Source organism: Macaca nemestrina, chromosome 10, assembly GCF_043159975.1.
Source record: "Macaca nemestrina isolate mMacNem1 chromosome 10, mMacNem.hap1, whole genome shotgun sequence".
NCBI classification, from domain to species: Eukaryota; Metazoa; Chordata; class Mammalia; order Primates; family Cercopithecidae; genus Macaca; species Macaca nemestrina.
In genome coordinates, this window is record NC_092134.1 from 124928574 (window position 1) to 124950164 (window position 21591).

The 21591-nt window shown below is 35.5% G+C and overlaps 2 pseudogenes; both read right to left on the minus strand.

The window, feature by feature from the left end:
• Positions 1 to 15752: 15752 nt before the first annotated feature.
• LOC105481478 (elongation factor 1-alpha 1 pseudogene) lies at positions 15753 to 17141 on the minus strand (annotated as a pseudogene).
• A 722-nt stretch (positions 17142 to 17863) lies between these two features.
• Positions 17864 to 18702, minus strand: LOC105482344 (S-phase kinase-associated protein 1 pseudogene; annotated as a pseudogene).
• Positions 18703 to 21591: the final 2889 nt, after the last annotated feature.

A 21591-nucleotide genomic window follows, 5' to 3' on the forward strand; every position in this document is an offset into this window, starting at 1 on the left:
TATACAGCCTGCAAACCGTGAGCCAAATAAAGCTCTTTTCTTATAAATTACCCAGTCTCAGGTATATATTTATAGCAACACAAGAACAGCCCAATACACCACAGGCAACATAACACTGAATGGGGAAAAGTTGAAGGCATTCCCGCTAAGAATTGGAACAAGAGAAGGATGCCCACTTTTGTCCTGTCTAGTCAACAGAGTACTAGAAGTCCTAGCCAGAGCAATCAGGCAAGAGAAAGAAATAAAGGACATCTATATTGGAAAAGAGGAAGTCAAGCTATCTGTGTTTGCCAATGATATGATTATTTACCTAGAACATCCTAAAGACTCCTCCAGAAAGCTGCCAGATTTGTAAAATGAATTCAGTAAAGTCTCAAGTTACAACATCAAGGTATGTAAATCAGTAGCACTGCTACATGACAACAACAATGAAACAGAATCAAATCAAGAACTCAGTTCCTTTTACAATAACTGCAATAAAATGAAATAAAACACCTGGAACATACTTAACCCAGGAGGTAAAAAATCTCTACAAGGAGAAGTACAAAACTCTGCTGAAAGAAATCAGAGATGACACAAACAAATGGAAATACATCTTATGCTCATGGATTGAAAGACTCAGTATCATAAAAATGGCCATATTTCCCAAAGCAATCTACAGATTCTTTGCAATTCTTATCAAAAATATTATTTCTTGCAAAATTAGAAAAAAATTGTGAAATTCATATAGAACCAAAAAAGAGCCCAAATATAGAAAGTATTCCTAACCAAAAAAGAACAAATCCTCAGGAATCACATTACCTGAGTTCAAATTATACTATAACTCTATAGTAGTAACCAAGACAACATGATAACTGTATAAAAGCAAAACATAGACCAATGAAACAGAATAGAGAACCCAAAAATAAAGCCAAATAGTTACAACCAACTGATCTTTGACAAAGTTGACAAAAATAAACAACAGGGAGAGGACACCCTATTCAATAAATGGTGCTGGGAAAATAGGATAGCCACATGTTGAAGAATAAAACTAGATCCCTATCACTATATACAAAAATCAACTCAAAATGGATTGCAGATTTAAGTCTCAGTCCTGAGACCATAAAAATTCTAAAAGAAAACCTAGGAAAATCTTCTCTGGACATTGGCTTAGACAAATAATTTGTGACTAAGCCCCAAAAAGCAAATGTAACATAAAAAATACATGAATTGGATCTAATTAAACTGAAAAGCTTCTGTACAGCAAAAGAAATAATTATCAGAATGAACAAATAACCCACAGAATGGGAGAAAATACTGGCAAACTATGCATCCTGCAGAGTTCTAATATCCAGAATCTATGAGTAACTCAGTTAGTAAGAAAAAATGAATAAATTATCCCAACAAAAAGTAGGTATATGGCATAAATAGCACCTTCTCAAAAGAAGATATACAAATTACCAACAAGCAGATAAAATAAATACTCTGATGGCCAGTGATGATGAGCATTAAAGTATAATAATAAAAAATAATTTAAAAAATAAATAAATAAAATAAAATAAATACTCAACATCACTAATCATCAGGGAAATGTATTTTTTTTCTTTTTTTATTTTACTTTACGCTCTGGGGTACATGTGCAGAATGTGCAGGTTTGTTACACAGGTATACACGGGCCATGGTGGTTTACTGCACCCATCAACCCATCATCTACATTAGGTATTTCTCCTAATGCTATTCCTCCCCTGGTCCCCCAGCCCCTGACAGACCCCGGTGTGTGATGTTCCCCTCCCTGTGTCCATGTGTTCTCATTTTTCAACTCCCACTTATGAGTGAGAACATGCAGTGTTTGGTTTTCTGTTCTTGTGTTAGTTTGCTGAGAATGATGGTTTCCAGCTTCATTCATGTCCCTACAAAGGACATGAATGCATCCTTTTTTCTGGTTACATAGTATTCCATGGTGTATATGTGCCACATTTTCTTTATCCAGTCCATCACTGATGGGCATTTGGGTTGGTTCCAAGTCTTTGCTATTGTGAACAGTGCCACAATAAACATACGTATGCATATGTCTTTACAGTAGAATGATTTATAATCCTTTGAGTATATACTCAGTAATGGGATTGCTGAGTCAAATGGTATTTCTAGTTCTAGAGCCTTGAGGAAATCACTGCGCTGTCTTCCACAATAGTTCACACTCCCACCAACAGCATTAAAGTATTCCTATTTCCCCACATCTTTTCCAGCATCTGTTTTTTCATGACTTTTTAATGATCACCATTCTAACTGGCATGAGATGGTAACTCATTGTGGTTTTGATTTGCATTTCTCTAATGACCAGTGATGATGAGCTTTTTTTCATATATTTGTTGGCTGCATAAATGTCTTCTTCTGAGATGTGTCTGTTCCTATCCTTTGTCCACTTTTTGATGAAGTTTTTTTTTCTTGTAAATTTGTTTATGTTCTTTGTAGATTCTGGATATTAGCCCTTTCTCAGATGGACAGATTGCAAACATTTTCTCCCATTTTCTAGGTTGCCTGTTCACTCTGATGATAGTTTCTTTTGCTGTGCAGAAGCTCTTTAGTTTAATTAGATCCTATTTGTCTATTTTGGCTTTTGTTGCCATTGTTTTTGGTGTTTAGTCATGAAGTCTTTGCCCATGCCTATGTCCTGAATGGTATTACCTAGGTTTTCTTCTAGGGTTTTCATGGTTTTAGGTTTTACGTTTAAGTCTTTAATCCATCTTTAGTAAATTTTTGTATAAGGTTTAAGGAAGTTTCTGCTTTCTGCATATGACTAACCCGTTTTCCCAACACCATTTATTAAATAGGGAATCCTTTTCCCATTGCTTGTTTTTGTCAGGTTTGTCAAAGATCAGATGGTTGTGGATGTGTGGTGCTATTTCTGAGGCCTCTGTTCTTTTCCATTGGTCCATATATCTGTTTTGGTACCAGTAGCATACCGTTTTGATTACTGTAGCCTTGTAGTATAGTTTGAAGTCAGGTAGTGTGATGCCTGCAGCTTTGTACTTTTGGCTTAGGATTGTCTTGGCTATGTGGGCTCTTTTTTGGTTCCATATGAAATTTAAAGTAGTTTTTTTCCCAATTCTGTGAAGAAAGTCAACGATAGCTTGATGGGAATAGCATTGAATCTATAAATTACTGTGGGGAGTATGGTCATTTTCACAATATTGATTCTTCCTATCCACGGGCATGGAATGTTTTTCCATTTGTTTGTGTCTTTTCTTATTTTGTTGAACAGTGGTTTGTAGTTCTCCTTGAAGAGGTCCTTTGCATCCCTTGTAAGTTGTATTCCTAGGTATTTTATTCTCTTAGTAGCACTTGTGAATGGGAGTTTACTCATGATTTGGAGCTCTGTTTGTCTGTTTTTGGTGTATAGGAGTGCTTGCGATTTTTGCACATTGATTTTGTATCCTGAGACCTTGCTGAAGTTGTGTATCAGCTTAAGGAGATTTTGGGCTGAGACAGTGGCATTTTCTAAATATACATTCATGTCATCTGCAAACAGGGACAATTTGACTTCCTCTTTTCCTAAATGAATACGTTTTATTTCTTTCTCTTGCCTGATTGTGTTGACCAGAGCTTCCAATACTATGTTGAATAGGAGTGGTGAGAAAGGGCATCTTTGTCTTGTGCCAATTTTCAAAGGGAATTCTTCCAGTTTTTGCCATTCAGTATGATATTGGCTGTGGATCTGTCATAAATAGCTCTAATACCACCTTAACCTTGCCAGAATAGCCACCATCAAAAAGTCCAAAACCAATAGATCTTGACATGGGTATGGTGAAAAGAGAACACTTATACACTGCTGCTGGGATTATAAATTAGTACATCTACGGAAAACAATTTCTCAAAGAACTAAAAGTAGATCTACCATTCAATTCAGCAATCCTGCTCTTGGGTATCTCTTCAAAGGAAAGGAAATTATATAAAAAAGACCCCTGCATACATGTTTATTGCAACACAATTCACAATTGCAAAGAAATGAAATCAGTCTAAGTGCCCATAAGCTGATGCGTGGATAAAGAAAATGTGTGTATATATACACATACACAGACATGCACACACAGAGACACATACATACAATGGAATACTAATCAGCCATAACAAAGAATGAAATAATGTCTTTTGCATCAACTTGGATGGAGCTGGAGGCCATTATTCTAAGTGGAATAACTCATGATCAGAAAACCAAATACTGTACATTCTCACTTAGAAGAGGGAGCTAAGCCTTGGGTATGTAAAGGCATACAGAGTGGTACAATGGACACTGGAGAATCAGTAGGTGGGGAGGGGAGAAGAGGATAAAGGATTAAAAAACTACATACTGAGTAAAATGTATACTAGTACTCAGCTGATGGGGGCATTAAAATCTCAGACCTCGCCACTATACAATTTATTTAAGCAATCAAAAACCATTTGTACCACAAAAGCTATTGAAATAAAAAATGAAACATTAAAAACAAAAACAAATAAAGACAATAATAATTTAATAGTTGCGCCTAACATGATGCAACTAACCTGAATACAACCTTAACCATCCTAACCCTTTTCCTGCAATTCAGCTTTCAGGATTTCAACATTTGGGATTTTAATCTTTTGGGATTGTAATTTTTGAGATTTTAGATGTTAGGAACTTTAAACTTTAGGGATTTTGATTGTTGGGGATTTTGACCTTTTGAGACTTCAACATTCAGGATTATGCTGTTTGGGATTGTGTCTTTTAAGATTACGATCCAAATCCCTTTCATTTATATTGATACAATGAAAGTATGTAATCTTTATCCAATATGGTGTCAAGTAAATGGCAAAAAGGTTTGAGTTATTTCTTTAATTCTGTGGATGATAGCAAAAGATTATTTAGATATACTCAGCCTTGATTGAATTAATTGAATCACCTATTAAACTGCAACATGTTAAATAAAAATATTATTTCATTATAACTCTGATTTGTTAATAGCAGCATATTGTGGGCAGTGCACGGCTCACTAACAAGGCTCAAAGAAGTCAATCACTATATGCAGGAACAAACAAATAAGTTAGCACAAGTGATAGTTGCTACTTTCACCGATACCTGGTTTACATTGTAGATAGCAGAAACAGTGGTATTCCCTAACAGGTACCTTTGGAAGATCAGTACAAACTCGATGATCAGGCTATATGTCTCTTAGGTTTTTAGTGGTATATGAAGGAAAGTCAGCCACCACAGTGGGATTGACAAGAAAAATGTAACAAGTAAAATAAAAAGAATCTATCGGGAAATTTAGAGCAATGTATAGCCAAGAAATGAATTGATACTTGGCAATTATTAGCAGACTAACCTTAATTGATATCAGGTTAAATATACTAAATGCTTTTTTTGTGTGTATAGGAAGCTTACAGAAGGAGGAAGCATTTTTTTTTCACACCTGCTTACTTTTAAGGCTGTTATGACATACCGTAGTCCTTGTATATTGAAAAAGCGAATTTTGTAATCAGTGGTCTGAAAAGTAAAGATTAGATAAATAAAAGGATGAAAATATAGCATTCTTTTATATTTAATGGAAGATCAATTCTATAAGAAAAGAAACTAAAATAAAGCATAATAATTAAAAAGGAAGAAAAATAGTTACTTACCAAAGAGAATAAAGTTGTTTCTGCAGAAAACTGAAGAAAAGCTAAGGACATAATGAGAACTAGTAAGAAAGCTCAGCAAGATTGTAAATGCAATATTAACATAACAAAGTTCCATTATAGAAACTGTACAATGAAAAATGTGACTCCCTGTTAACATTTTTTTTCTTAGCACTCCCACTGAAGTGGTTGACTTTCCTTCAAATACCACTAATATACTAAGAGGCGTATAGCCTGATCATCAAGGTTATGTATATCATCAATAATGTTGCCATGCAGAAAGCAAATATAAAGTAGCAAGTACAATAATTACTTTTTAAGCCATCCAAAGAATAAAAATGATGTTATCTAAGAATAAATCTGAAAAATAAAGTTCAAAATTATATGGATAAAACTACAAAATTTTATTCAGTATTATGAACAACACCTATATAAATGGAGAGTTATACTGTGGTCATATATGGAGTGCTTAGCATTAGAAAACATCAATTCCCACAAAAATAATCTGTAAATACAAGAAAAATTCCATCAAAATGCCACTAGGGCTCTCTGTAAAACATAAAAATAGACTAAAATTCGTATAAGTTGAACATTTGACCAAGAATAATAAATAATATTTTGAAAAACAAGAATAAGATGGGAAGAAATGTTCAATAGATATTGAAAGTTATTGTAATTCTAAAGAAATTGGACGTGATTAATACTGAGTCAGAACAAGTAAAACTATGGAACATGATAGAAAATTCTGGAAGAGAGTCACATAAATACTACACAGAAACTGGTGTAAGTTATAGAGTGGTATAAAAAATGAGAAAGAAAAACACAGACATTTTGTAAGCCCTTAAATACTCATTCAGGAAAAACATAGACTTATGAATAAATTGAAATTGTTTATCTATGAAAAGTAAACAAATGAATAAATAAATTAGATTATTATCACAAGTAGTTACAAATAGTAATATTACAAACAGTTCTAATTAAAACTATTTAGAGGCCGGGCGCAGTGGCTCACGCCTGTAATCCCAGCACTTTGGGAGGCCGAGGCGGGCGGATCACGAGGTCAGGAGTTTGAGACCAGCCTGATCAACATAGTGAAACCCTGTCTCTACTGAAAATACAAAAATTAGCCAGGCATGGTGGTGTGTGCCTGTAACCCTAGCTACTCAGGAGGCTGAGGCAGGAGAATCACTTGAACCTGGGAAGTGGAGGTCGCAGTGAGCTGAGATTGTGCCACTGCACTTCAGCCTAGGTGACAGAGTGAGACTCCATCTCAAAATAAATAAATAAATAAATAAATAAAAATAAAAAATAAAATAAAATAAAATAAAACTATTTAGAAATAAATTACAAATAAAGATAGATGTGGAGAACAGGAAAAAGAATAAATGAAATTAAGAAAATTATTTTTATGGGATAGGATTGCTCATTTAAAAAAATCCATAAAAGAAAAATTAATTATGTAAATTTTAAATTTCTGAATGACAAGCATATGAGAATATGTAAAAATTTACCATACACTGAGTTCATTAATAAAGCATATAATCCACAGAGGAATAGTACTCAGGATACACCGTTAGTAAAATCAAAGCAAACAACAGCCAAATGAGCAAATGATTTGACTTGGCAATTCATCAAAGGTGAACATGTATGGTCTATAAATATGTGGAGATAATTACAAATTTATTAGAACTTAAAAATACAAATTGAAACAATAATGAAGACTTTTAACACCCATTGGGTTAGCAAATTTGAAAGTCTCCTGATGTCAGCAGTCCAAAGGGATATGAAGAAATAGAAATGTTCTGAGTATGTAAATTGTTAAAAATCTATAGACATCCATTATGCAATATTTATTAAAGCTAAAAATGTATAAAAACCTAAAACTCAGGAAGCACATTGCTAGATATATAATCTAGGAAAAGATCTTGCTATATACAAGAATGTTTGGTTGGTTTTAATGGTGAAATCATGAAATTGACTTAACGTAGAATTATAGGGAAATGACATATTCACACAACTGAATACAATACACTTAACAAAAATGAAGTAGATTTACATTAATCAACAAGATAGATACTTATTGAAAAAATCCTAAGCAAATAATCTTTAGGTAATTTTAGAGCATACATAGTAAAAATATGAAAAAATAAGTTAAGATGATGGCTTCTGCCCAAGAGAAACAGTGGGAAATCAGAGAGCGGGGAATAATTGTATGTTTTAATTTGATCTATTGTGCTTTGTTATGGAAGGAAGAAACGAAGGAAAGCAGAGACAGTGGAATGAAGCAAAAGAAAATTATTTGTGTCATAGATACAGGAGTGCATATAATATTCTTTACATGTCTGAAGTATATCATTACTTTAAAAATTCTTATACATAAGCCCTGTGTTTGCAGTATTCACATACTAAAAGTGTAGTTAAGACAATGATGCAATAAACTGATACAAGTGTTGGGGCTCAGAAAACAATATACCAAATGAAGGACACAAAAGCGGAAGTTTTTCTGTGACCTTCTCCTGTCCCACTGTCTCTGTCACATTCCTTCTCAAGGCTAATCGTAGAAGCTGGAATCTTTCTTTCCCGATACAGGTCATAGAAACCAGAACTCATTTTCCCCAAAGCCAGCCATAAATCCTAAAACCGTAACATTTTTATTTTCTATTTTTTCCTCCACCTTTCTATGTAAAAACAGGCCATTAAAACTTATCTGACCAACTTTGTTTGACTGTAGGTCAAAAAAACCCATTCTGGAGAGGGTCCTGCCTCATATCCAGAAGAAAGAAATGCTGCACAGACAGGCCAGGAGGAATCTAGACAGACAGGTCTCACGGGGTTTCTCCACTCCGTCTATTGCATTAGACCACACCCTTTTATTCCAATCATCTTTCTACGTGACTGCTCACACTTCGTTGAACCTAAGCATACAAATGAACAATTTTCCCTACATCTTTGAATCTTCATTCTGAAGGCTCCCGTGTATGCAAATTGAATAAATTCATATGCCTTTTCTCCAATTAATCTGCCTTTTGCAACTTGAGTTTTCAGTGAAACTTTGGAGGGTCAAGGGGAACTTCCACTTTCCCCATACAGGAGTGTATATTCAACATACCTACAAACGTGCCGGGAAAGACAATATAAACCCGGACTGGAGACTGGTCCAGGCTTATTCCGGAATAAGAGCAAGAAGATCACAGGTTTTTCTCTAGGTTTTAAGGAAGTAAAAAAGTTTAAGTTGGTAGTAGAAAGATGTTCGTCCTATAAATATTCAGATCAAAATGTCTAGCTTGGAAGATTGATTTTGGGTGAACTATTAAGAGACCCATTATAATAAAGGACTTAATCGTATTATAATGTGTAGGTATTTATAAATGAAATGTGCTAGAAAATGTGTTAGAAGCTTTTAGTTTACTATAAATTTAGATTTTTTTTCCCAGTAAATTTTAAAGAGCTCAAATACTATTGCCAAGTGAATAGTATATTAAAAGTAGTTGTTACACTTTTTCTGTGTATTTTGAAACAAAGTAAAGAACTTGCGTTATATGTAATTGGCATAGCTCATTACAAAAATATGCTTTACCTCTCAGGTAGTATTACTATTCAATTATTTATTTAAAACTTTATATTCTTTTTGTGGTATTTTTTATTCACATTGCCATACTTTCTAACATTAAAATATTTTGAAATAAGTATCATTCCTACATTATCTGGAAATTTTGGATTCTGCAAAAGTAGGTCTTTTCAAGTGAATAATTATTTATGTTACATTGGTATGGATACCACAAATCTTGCATTTAAGATTATTCTGTATATGGCTTAAATTTTAATCTTTATCTCAATAAAATTTTGCTAAAAATGTGATTCATATTTTTATTTTGTCTTAATTCTAACGTGTAAAGGAGAAAAGTTTTCCAAAGTTCTGAGTGAACTGGTTATTTTTAACAAATGTGTAACCTGTATAAAGCTTTTGGTTATTAAACTACCTAGGTGTGTAATCCATTCTAGTAAATATTTAATGACAAGATTTTCAAAAAAAATCATATTATATCTACAATTATTACTATAAAAATATATCTATATATAAATATCTCTATGTTCTATATATATGTCATGCTATACACACATGTGCTTAAATATACATATATACATTTATGTATATGCTTTATTACAAATGTTAGTAATATTAAGAAATTATAAATAGCAATGTATATATACAATATATCTGCCTTAAATTCCATAGAGAAAATTAATTCTCATAAAATGTTTTCATCATTTTTGCTGAACTTTCATATGACTAACCAACCTATAATTACAACTGATAAATGTTGACTAATGTTGTTTACATTCATGAGTAAGACAAACATGAATTAAGAAAGGCATATGTCAAAACTACACTTTTGTCAATGATGTCAACAATTTCTTTGCTGAATCAGATAACAATTTCAAATGCTGGAAGAATATTTACTCAGTTTTTTTGTGTTGTTGATAATGGAATGGCTATATCCACAACACACTTTTAAATTTACTCTATATTATTCACATTTTCCCCAATATTTTAAGTTTAGTCAGTCAACAAAACTATTCCCCTAGTTTAGCATTTGCCTGTTTCCATGATATATTTGTATTCTGTTCAGTTTCAAGCTATCAACTCAACTATACTGAAAATGGAGTTAGAAAGACGTATGCCTTACTACTCCATAGTATTCCTATAATGCAATAAACAAATATAAAAAAAATCAATAGCATAGATAATCGTAAAATGTAGTAAAACAAAATTAAGAAGTCATTTTGAGTACTTGCAATTACTTTGTTTTTAATTTATTTAATTAAAAACTTGTATGGTTTCATTTTTAATTGTATCTGAGTTTAACAACCACATTGCCAAATTCCTAAATACTTACCAATGAGTTCTTGCTAGATGGTATAACTTGGCTTTGTGTGTACACACACACACACACACACACACATTCATGTATGTTTGCAGGGGCCTACAAACACACATACAATATTGTGCTCATATAATATCATAGTCAGTATTTACTGCTTCAATTTGTCTAAAATGTTACATTGATATTGTCTTATTGGTATTTCAATGTGTTTGCTAACCAGGTTTGCAATGACATGGGCAAATTAATTCATGAAAAAATTGAATTGTCAGTTACCTCAGTTTGATTCAGGTTGATATGGACAAATTAGAGGGTGTAGACTTTATTTCATTATATATCATTAGTTAGGTCATCTTTAAGAGATCCTCAAACACTGCTTTTCCCCCTTGCAATCTGCCGAAACCTTAGACATAAAGGAATTACCCCCACTGGAAAGGTAAGTTTCCCTACAGAGATATGTCCTCTGTCTGAAGTTTCAAATGGTGCCCTGCTGAACTGAATATTCTATGAACTATTAAGCATACCGTTATGATAAAAGAGCAATAGTCATTAAGGTCATTGCACTTGAGGCTTCCATTTGAACTTCTTTTGGGTTCAAGGCAAACAAAAATCTTTTGTTTTACCTACTTTCTTCCCCAGCCCAGAGGCAATGTAAGGGAGGATGAGAAATAAAACCCTTTCTCCCTAGATTTTTGAAAACTTTAAAATCTAATGATGGAAAAGGGCCGCAGTTTAAAACATGAAAGGTCAAGGTAGCCTACTGGAGACTCAGAGAATATATAACTTCTTATGGGAATCTCCCAAGCGTGAGATTATTCTGAGATTTCAATCTTATAGTTAAATAGTAATATATCAAAAAGATGGTGAAAATAGTTGCTTTATAAAATGTTGAGGAGTCAGTCATTTACCTCTCACAAAATGTCAGCAGTTTTATTCACAGACCTTACACTTAGAAAACTTGAGAGATGAGTATTTAAGAAAACACCCTTCAAAAATAGGCAAACCTCCCTTTAAGATTAACTTGGAATGAAACATTAACTGAGTAATTTGCACAAAGCAACCATTTGTCTATTTTTAACCTCTGATAGAATCTATACAGAAACAAATGAGTTGTCATATTCACGCATCTGCCATCAGACAGTTACGTGTGTACAGTCTCAGGGGATATAATAAGAAATTCATCAGAGATTCTGAGAAGTTGAACTACAAACTAAAGCATCCTGGATTTCAAATCCATCAGCCCTGAGCCCTTGGCATCACTGTTGGTGTCTGATGTATCTGATGCTCTGGCCCACTATCAGGCAACCCTGGACACTTTTGTGCAGGTTCTACTCACTTTTCACTAACAATGTTTGTCCTCAACTGTTGGCATCTTAGCTTTCTGCACTGAAGTCTTTTTACACACACTTCAATAGCTTATAGGTGTGGGGGAATTGATGGGATGGCCCTCAACCAGTGCTGAACTTGAGCTCTGCCTCCTGTCCTTTGGGTGGACAATTCTAAAAGGCATGCTATATTCTTCTTAGACTGAGCTCAATCACCAGTTGTCCACACTGGTCAACTTGATGAACTTTTCTTCCTTCCTTTATTCTCATCTCTCTTTTGACTCTCGCTCCTGCTCTTTACTGTTACCTTCTAAATGCTATCTGGAAATAAATCAGACTCTGCTTTCAGGGGAATTCAAACTAAAATACAGTCAAACCATCATATATGTATTTGTTACACAAGGTTTATCTCCAAAGGGAATTCATTTTTTTTTTCTGCAGTCTCACCCTCATTGAAGAATAAAACCGTCCTTATTTTGGTACTATATGTCATTTCTTTTTCTTCAATAGTTGTACAGATTTCAGCTACCATTATGTTGGCCCCAATCTATCCACGTATGAAACTATGGAGCCATCTCAACTTGCCCTATTAAGAATGTACTTTATTCTTCAAACTTTTTTGACTACTCTCCCCATCCAAGTTTTTCAAGTCTGTGTCCCTGGCCCTAGAAACTTTATTTGTATGTGACAGCACGCAGATAAAGAAGTAGAATAACAGGAGATAAAACTAGACCACTAGTACTATCAAAAGTATCAGTTACATTCTGAGGACAATGCCTTTTCTTTATGTCAAACATAAAGGAAAAATTCTAGTAGTAGCAATATTCTAAATCTTGTAAAATTTACTTAATCATTAACTCTGGAGAATAAATTGATCCCAGTAGCAAAACTAAAACATAATAAATTAACTGTAGAAAACTATAAAATATTTGCCAGTAGTAAGCTATTTTTGCTTTTCTTAAGAGAAACTGACAACACACTTTTTAGTGACCTCGAAGCTTCTTTACTCTCAGTGATGCTGTATTTCACATATGTCCTTCTTTTTAAGAAAATATTTATTGCCATATTGATAATAAATTTTTTATTATATATTATTTGCTACAGTTTTTCTATCTTTTAGGCTATTTTCTTTAGAATGTTATTATTCAGTTAACAAATATTAGTTGAGTATCAACTATGCACTAGTGACTGTATTATGTATTGGAAAACACATATAAAAATAAATTTTGGATCTCAAGTCCTTCATACTTTGGTAGGGGAGGCACATAGCAAACAGGAAGTTTGTATGTAACGTTTAAGGCCTCTATAATGTATAATGGAACCACATGTAAGGATAACGCGGCTGTGAGTTAAGCCACTCTACCTCTTTTTTCACTCTGCCTTTTGAGAGATACATTCTATCTAATAACTAGTAGCCATTAGTTATTTTTCCTGATTCTCCCTCCTCCCACCCTCCACCTTCTGAAAGGCCCTACTATGTGTTATTCCCCTCTCTGTGTCCATATGTTCTCATCATTTCACTTCCACTTATAAGTAAAATTAGGCGGTATTTGGTTTTCTGTTTCTGTCTTAGTTGTTCCTTTTTCAGAAAAAGAAATTTACATATTTCTACACTATACTAAAACACTGTTTCTTTTTCATTTTGTGACATTTGAGATATCAACTCAACTCAGCATACATAGTTCTACTCTTAAATGCAATGAGGTAGACAAGAATACACATCTCCAATAAGGTAATATTTTTCCTAATATAGAGGAACTATATTTCTGTTAAGCAATTATTAGAAAGATCCTCATTAAGTACTTATGTACAAACATGGAAATATACGTGCATTTTAAACTCTTTAATTCTTATGCCAAACTCCTTGTTTATTTAGATGTATGAAAGTAGATGTGTTTTATTACCAAATATTATTTATTCAACACAATACATTTCTAAGTATAAAATGAAGATAATAGGACTAAAATATTTTTGAGAAGATAATTTAAACGTTGATGTAACTCAAAGCAATCTAATACACACCCTTGCACTATATGTAATTGACTTTGGATTTGGGATGGGGAGAGAGAGTTTCTTGAAATCGCAATAACTTTTAATAATTTTAATGCATTTTGAAAGGAGGAAATAGTATTTTTATAATGGTGAAAAATTGGATAATTTTTAGGAATAAGAACTCTCCTTAATGTTTTTGCCACTGTGAACATCTTTAAAGGTGAGGAGATAGAGAGATAGAGATGTTTAGAGAGACTCAGCAAATCTTACACAATAGCGCTGCAAATTTCTGAAAGGAGATGGTTGTAGTATCAGGTGTGCTTTGGGGGTTGAAAAAGTTACTTTCTTGTTTCTTGCAACCCGTTCCAACTACCGATTATTCTTTTAAGACAATTTATAAAGGTAAACTGTGATATTTAATATTCCATATGTAAGCAATCTGAAACATTGAGAATTTTGCACAGAATATTCGTGGCTGAAAGTCAGACGTCGTCTGCTGCAGGCTTAATGGGTAGTGATCTCACATGTATACATGTATTTTATCTTCACATTTATTTTCTAATAGGCAATCAAAGTGGAAAAATGGAAAACCAAATTAAAGAAGATTTATCTTCTACTATTCCAATAAGATAATTAAAACCTTTACATTAAGGCAACGAAAGACACAGTTCATTGCCTCATTAGCGACTCAACAGAAATCATAATGATAATGATTTTTTTGATACGTATTCTTGATATAGATGAGCAGAATAAATATTTACCATCTATTTTTCTATTTATTCTGTTTATATGTTGATGTAGGCATATATTTTCTTGTTTAAGTAATTGTTCTCTGTCTTGTATTGGACTGTAGTGAACACTTAATTACTGAAGAAGGTATTTGTTTGTTTGTTTGGACCCAAGACAGAAGTCAATTTTCCTTAAAAAGAAGAAACATTTAAAAATTTCACCATCTTGGCATATGTAGAAAATATTAACAGCAAGGGGAGGGATAAGAAAGAAATCAAGAGTAAACTGGGACAAGTAAGAGTAAAGATAATATTTGGTGGTAAGCAGATAGCTGAATGCATTACAGGCAATCAGTATCTTTCAAATAGTTAATAACTTCTCAAATAAAATATGAGTATTGAGATATTACAGACAGATAATAGTAAAAATTGACCTAATTTGAACAATTACCCTTTATACCAAGAAAGGATTAGTAGAAATATGGTGAGAGAGGGAGTCAGAGGAGAGAGAGAGAGAAAGAGAGAGAGAAAGAAACAGACTGATTAAAAATAGAGAATTAATTTTGAAGTCTATAAGCAAATCTTGTTAGTTCTGATTTCTTTTTTTTTTTTTTTTTTTTCATTAAAGTTTGTTCTAATGGGTCTCAAAATTCTGTGACAGATTTTTGGTCAAGTTGTTTCCATTAAAAAACTACTGATTTTAGGCAGGGCATGGTGGCTCATGCCTGTAATCCTGGCAATTTGGGAGGCCGAGGCGGGCAGCTCACCTGAGGTCAGGAGTTCAAGATCAGCCTTGGCAACATGATGAAACCCCATCTCTACAAAAATACAAAAAATAGCTGGGCATGACAGCAGGTGCCTGTAATCCCAGCTACTCTGAGGTGGGAGAATCACTTGAACCTGGGAGGTTGAGGTTGCAGTGAGCTGAGATCATGCCATTACACTCCAGCCTGGGCAACAGAGTGAGACTCTGTCTCAAAAAAAAAAAAAAAAAAAAAGTACTGATTTTAAAAACTAATAACTTAAAACTGCCACACACACACATACACGCATACACACGTGGTCCACAAAACATTCTGCTCTCCTTCTGAAGGTTTTGCGATGCATTGTAATCATTAACCATTCTTTTACTATTAAACTTCAATGGCCAATGGAAACAAAAAGTTCTGAGACAGTTCTTTTACCACTGATTAAAACTGGGGTGGTAGGTACTAGGGATCATATTCATTAGCCTTCTGAGCTTTCTGGGCAGACTTGGTGACCTTGCCAGCTCCAGCAGCTTTCTTGCCACTGCTTTCATGATACCCATGGCAATTGTCTGTCTCATATGACCAACAGCAAAGTGACCCAGAGGTGGATAGTCTGAGAAGCTCTCTACACACATGGGCTTGCCAGGAACCATATAAACTATGGCAGCATCACCAGACTTCAAGAATTTAGGGTCATCTTCCAGCTTTTCACCAGAACGGCAATCAATCTTTTCCTTCAGCTCACCAAACTTGCATGCAGTGTGAGCTGTGTGGCAATCCAGTACAGGGGCATAGCCAGCACTTATTTGGCCTGGATGGTTCAGGATAATCACCTGAGCAGTGAAGCCAGCTGCTTCCATTGGTGGGTCATTTTTGCTGTCACCAGCATCATTGCCATGATGAACATTCTTGACACACACATTCTTGACATTGAAGTCCACAATGTCCCCAGGAAGAGCTTCACTCAAAGCTTCATGGTGTATTTCAACAGACTACTTCAGTTGTCACATTGACTGGAGCACCATACCGGGTTTGAGAACACCAGTCTCTACTCAGCCAACAGAAACAGTACCAATACCACCACTTTTTGTAGACATCCTGGAGAGGCAGGCGAAGGGGCTTGGTAGTTGGATGAGTTGGTGGTAGGATGCAGTCCAGAGCGCCAAGCAGCATGGTTCCACTGGTATTGCCATCCTTACGGGTGGCTTTGCATCTCTTGAACCAAGGCATGTTAGCACTTGGCTCCAGCATGTTGTCACCATTCCAACCAGAAATCGGCACAAATGCTACTGTGTCAAGGTTGCAGCCAATTTTCATAACATTAAATGCTGACTTCCTTAACGATTTCCTCATATCTCTTCTGGCTGTAGGGTGGCTCAGTGGAATCCATTTTGTTAACACTAACAATGAGTTGTTTCACTCCCAGTGTGTAAGCCAGAAGGGCATGCTCCTAGGTCTGTCCTTCTTGGAGATACCGGCTTCAAATTCACCAACACCTGCAGCAACAATCAGGACAGCACAGTCAGCCTGAGATGTCCCTGTAATCATGTTTTTGATGACGTCTCTGCGTTCTGGGCCATCAGTGATACTCGTGTAGTACTTACTGGTCTCAAATTTCTACAGGGAGATACCAATGGTGATACCACGTTCACGCTCCACTTTCAGTTTATCTAAGACCCAGGCCTACTTGAAGGAGCCCTTTCCCATCTCAGCAGCCTCTTTCTCAAATTTTTGAATGGTTCTTTTGTCGATGCCAATGCATTTGTAGATCAGATGGCCAGAAGTGGTGGACTTGCCTGAACCTAAGTGTCCAATTATGACAACGTTGATATTAGTCTTTTCCTTTCCCATTTTGGCTTTTAGAGGTAGTTTTCTCTCCTCTCTCTCTCTTTTTTTCTCATGGGTTAAGTGTCTTTTTAATTGAAAAGCTAACAAACTGTCCAGTTACATTTCTCCCAAAAACCAGTAAACTGGGTAGTAACTGAGTCTCTAGGCAATATATTGAAAGCTAAGAGGATTCAAAATAAAATTAAAGAAAAAGAAAACAAGTCCTCAGATGCAATGAAGGGAGCCCTGCTACAAACAGGTTAATCAGTACAGTGGTACTCCTTGACTGCAGGATGCTGGAAGACATTCTAGTAACTCCACTCAGAACATTTACTTCAAGAAGCCTTTTTCCAGTTTTCAACTCACGAATAAAGATAACATTTTGTTAATTCTAGTACAGAAAAATTTTTTTTGCAAATTGATTTATTTATAGTGCCAACTTTTCAAATGTCACTAAGCTAACTGGACAATAAACTAGGCAGACATTGCTTTACAAAAAAAAGAGGGAAAGGCCAAATTCCACCTATAGAGAACCTACAGTTCAGTTTTATTCAGAGCAAAGGAAAAAGAAACTTTTGATCCTACTAGAAGAAACTCAGCCATAGGTTTGGAATCTGTACTCAAACTACACATGCAATGAGGACAATATTCTGCTAATACAATTGACTTGCGGCTGCATTTGTCTACTGTTTGTCTAATATTAACAATTATCAACAGAGCGGGGCAACCAGTATTTGGAAAAATCCTTACAGTGTTACAGAGTCAGGCATAACATTCCACTTCTCTTCACATCGCTGGTTCTCTTTGCGTACCTGGGCTCCCCCCTCTTCAGTAAAGTAATTTTTTTTTTTTTTTTTTTTTTTTTAGACGGAGTCTTGCTCTGTCGCCCAGGCTGGAGTGCAGTGGTGCGATCTCGGCTCACTGCAAGCTCCGCCTCCCGGGTTCACGCCATTCTCCTGCCTCAGCCTCCCGAGTAGCTGGGACTACAGGCGCCCGCCACCTCGCCCGGCTAGTTTTTTGCATTTTTTAGTAGAGACGGGGTTTCACTGTGTTAGCCAGGATGGTCTCGATCTCCTGACCTCGTGATCTGCCCTCCTCGGCCTCCCAAAGTGCTGGGATTACAAGCGTGAGCCACCGCACAGGGCCCAGGAAGGTCATTTTTGATACTAAAGGTCTTGCGAATCTCCGCAGGAGTTTTCCTCTTGACCATATTGGCAACACTCTTGCAAGTAACATCAAGCAAACCTTTGACGTCTAAGTAGTTTGCAGCCAGAATGAGTTCAAAAAGTGTTCCTTGGTCAACTTTCAGGAATTCTTGGTCCCAAACAGAGATATTGTCTGTTCGCTTTTCTTTGTCCTCATCATCTTCGGGAGGAGGAGGGTCATCCTTGTGGTGGGTGCGCCACTGAATGACTTTTTAAAATATTGCTGCATTAGCATTCGGTAGAGGAACCGGGTCATCATCTCCTTCATCATGCATTCCCAAATCTTCCAACATGGTCTTGATAGTCACAGATTGCTTGACAATTCCCACATCATCTTCAAATATCTCTCCACCAGAACTCTGCAACTTAATTGAAGGCATGGTGTTCGGTGTTAAGGAGACGACTGGCCGGAGGCTGACCAGAGTTGGGAGGCGACAGCTGAGGAAGAGAAAGGCAGAGGAAGAAAGTGGCGCCATGTAGCATCTTTAGAGGCAGCTTTCAAGACACTTGCCCTCTGCCAGCAACCTGTTGCGAAAAGGCTAGCTCTGTTTTCATATCTCACCGTTCTAGTCTTACCAGTTTTTCTTTCCAAGAATATTGCAACAGCATCCTAACTGGTCTGGTTGATTTATCACTTATTCTCCTGTGGTCTTTTATTTTCATTGTAACCAAAGGAGTCTACTCACAACATAAATATATTGGCTACATCTAAATGCAAGGGAGGCTGAATATTAATGAGCACTGGTATTCTCATTCCCTGTTCTCTCTTATCTCCTGGGAAATTATTTCAGGTTCTACGTACCCATTCTCACAGCTTCCGTGTGCTTTGCACGTAGGACCTTCTTCAGAGGACTATCTTGTGTTCAGAAGTGCCAGTGCTTGACTGCTGCAGAAGTGTGAAAGCCCAGCTCTCTTACCTTAAAGCGGTACAGACTTTGCAATGTAATTTATATTACAGAACACCCAAAGAATTAGGATGAGGCGTTGATTTCACCTGAACTTGCTCTTTTGTTTAGGTTTGCTGCTTCCCCCTCCTCCTTATCAGCTTCTTAATAAATCATCTACACAAGAATCCACAGCTCAGGTGAGTCGAACCTAAAGATGCACCCATCTTTCCCCTCTGTTCCTGATGCATGAGTTTCCCTGCTCTTCCTTGAACCTGCACCGTGCCCCAACTTCCAGGACTTGTAGATGGTTTTCTTTCTGTCTGGAATGCCATTTTCCCGCATGTCCACACAGTTCACATCTTTACTTCCTTCGTGTCTCCACTCAAATATCACTTTTTCAGGGATGTCTTTCATGGCCACTCTATGTTTTCTACCCTATCCCAGTCCATACATTTATCCCCACTTACCATTCTCCACAACATTCATCTTCATTTATTTATGTTTGCGAACTAAGTGTTTTCCACACGTGGGCATACATCCCATGTGTCTTCATTCCCCAGCTGCATTCTAGCACACAGTGCAAGAGCCTGATTACATAAAAGGCATTCAGCACATGTTTTAAAATGAAATGTACAAATGAGTCACTATGCAAAACTTAACTACACAGTAAACTGAATAAAATTTTTATTCTATAATTAAGCATTATGTTGCCTGTCTAATGTCCAAAATTAAAGAAATCCTAAATGAATGATTACAGATAAATATCTGGACTAGTTGTGCCTCAACAATTGATTGCAGAAATAATTGCCGTCTTCATTGTAGACCTGATAAGCACCGCATGCTGTAAAATGTTGCCTTAACCAAGCTGACATGCGAGCTGTGATAAATGTACTGCATAACAGTTTATGAAATCACAACTTCTGATAATAGTACTGAACATTAGTTAAATACTCTGCCTGAAACTGGCCAGAAAGTTGAATATATTTGCTGAAGATAAAATACATGGTACAGGGATCCTCTCACAGAGCTTTGCACTGTTAAGAGAATAAAAACCTTTGTGACATAAAATAACCTTCAGAATTAAATTACAATACAAGGAATTGAAAGACAGTAAAACTTTCTCAATAGTGTTATGGGAATGAGCAAGCTTGGAAGGGAATGAGCTGTAAAGATAATGCTGAGGTAGTAAATGCATTAATAAATTAAAAGAGAAAGAGAATCAAAACATGAAATCAAGAGTGAATTTTAAAGGTAACTTGATCAGAACATCAAGAAAGGCCGCTGGAGACAGGAAGCTGCCCGAGAATGCTTTGCAGTCAGACTGCAGCTCCGGGTATATATTATCCTTTCTCTCTATTTTTTTCTGTCCTGAAGAGACAGACGTCCTTTGTTACTGGTTTGACTGTCTCTTGGGAACACTAAAAACTGTATGGTAACCTGCAGTAAAGTTAAGTCAAGTTCTCTCTGAGAGACACAGAGTTACATGGAGTCAGGCTGTCTGTCCATTATTATCCACAATGTGAGTGCCTAAGTTTTAATCTGAACAGGGGACTTATCACTGAATGTATATCACTATATTGGCGTATCATATTGACTTTCTGATAATGTTCTAAAGCCAGTTGAGTAAGAGAGAGAAAATGCCACTGGGTACAAATTGTGGCATCAATTCTCTGCCAGACTGATCAATTGGATTTATATATTACCTCCAGCTACAATCTTAAAATCTATAGTTTTACTCTCTCTTCAGTGCACAGCTCACAGTTTAAATAATTGTGGATTCAAATGAATTTTAAAAGGATCGAACAGTCTTAAATTAAAAATGTGTGAACATTGTTGTTTTAACCACTCTTAATTATTTACTAATTTAACTCAATGGATTCACCTTTTCTCTCTTTCTCTCTCTCTCTTCACTGTTCTTTCTTCCTTTCGTTCTCTAATTCCTCTAAGAGCAAAGACTCCGTGTTCATCCTTCAAATAATTTATAATGATTTTAATCAATAAAACTAATATAATATATACATAGATTTACAGATACCTTAAACTGGCTTATCAAAAACTATCAGAAGTTCTAAATTACAAGTTCTTTGCCCTCAGACCTAACTGCCTCTCTCTTGTAGTTATAATATTTGAAAATCCATTCATTAGATATCAATGTTGTATAAGAAAAATTAAAAATACATTTACTGAAAAATGCTTCCAGCAGAATAGAACACTGTAGCCCTTTTTTGAATGAAATCTTTGTACAAAATTGCAAAGCTCAGACAGTAGCCCAAAACATAATGCCACTTGCAGGAAATTCAACATGTGTTAGAAAAATTAGGCAAAAACTAATAACATAAAGGTGATTTTAATGTGTCTCAGAATTTTTCTCCACATTTTGGA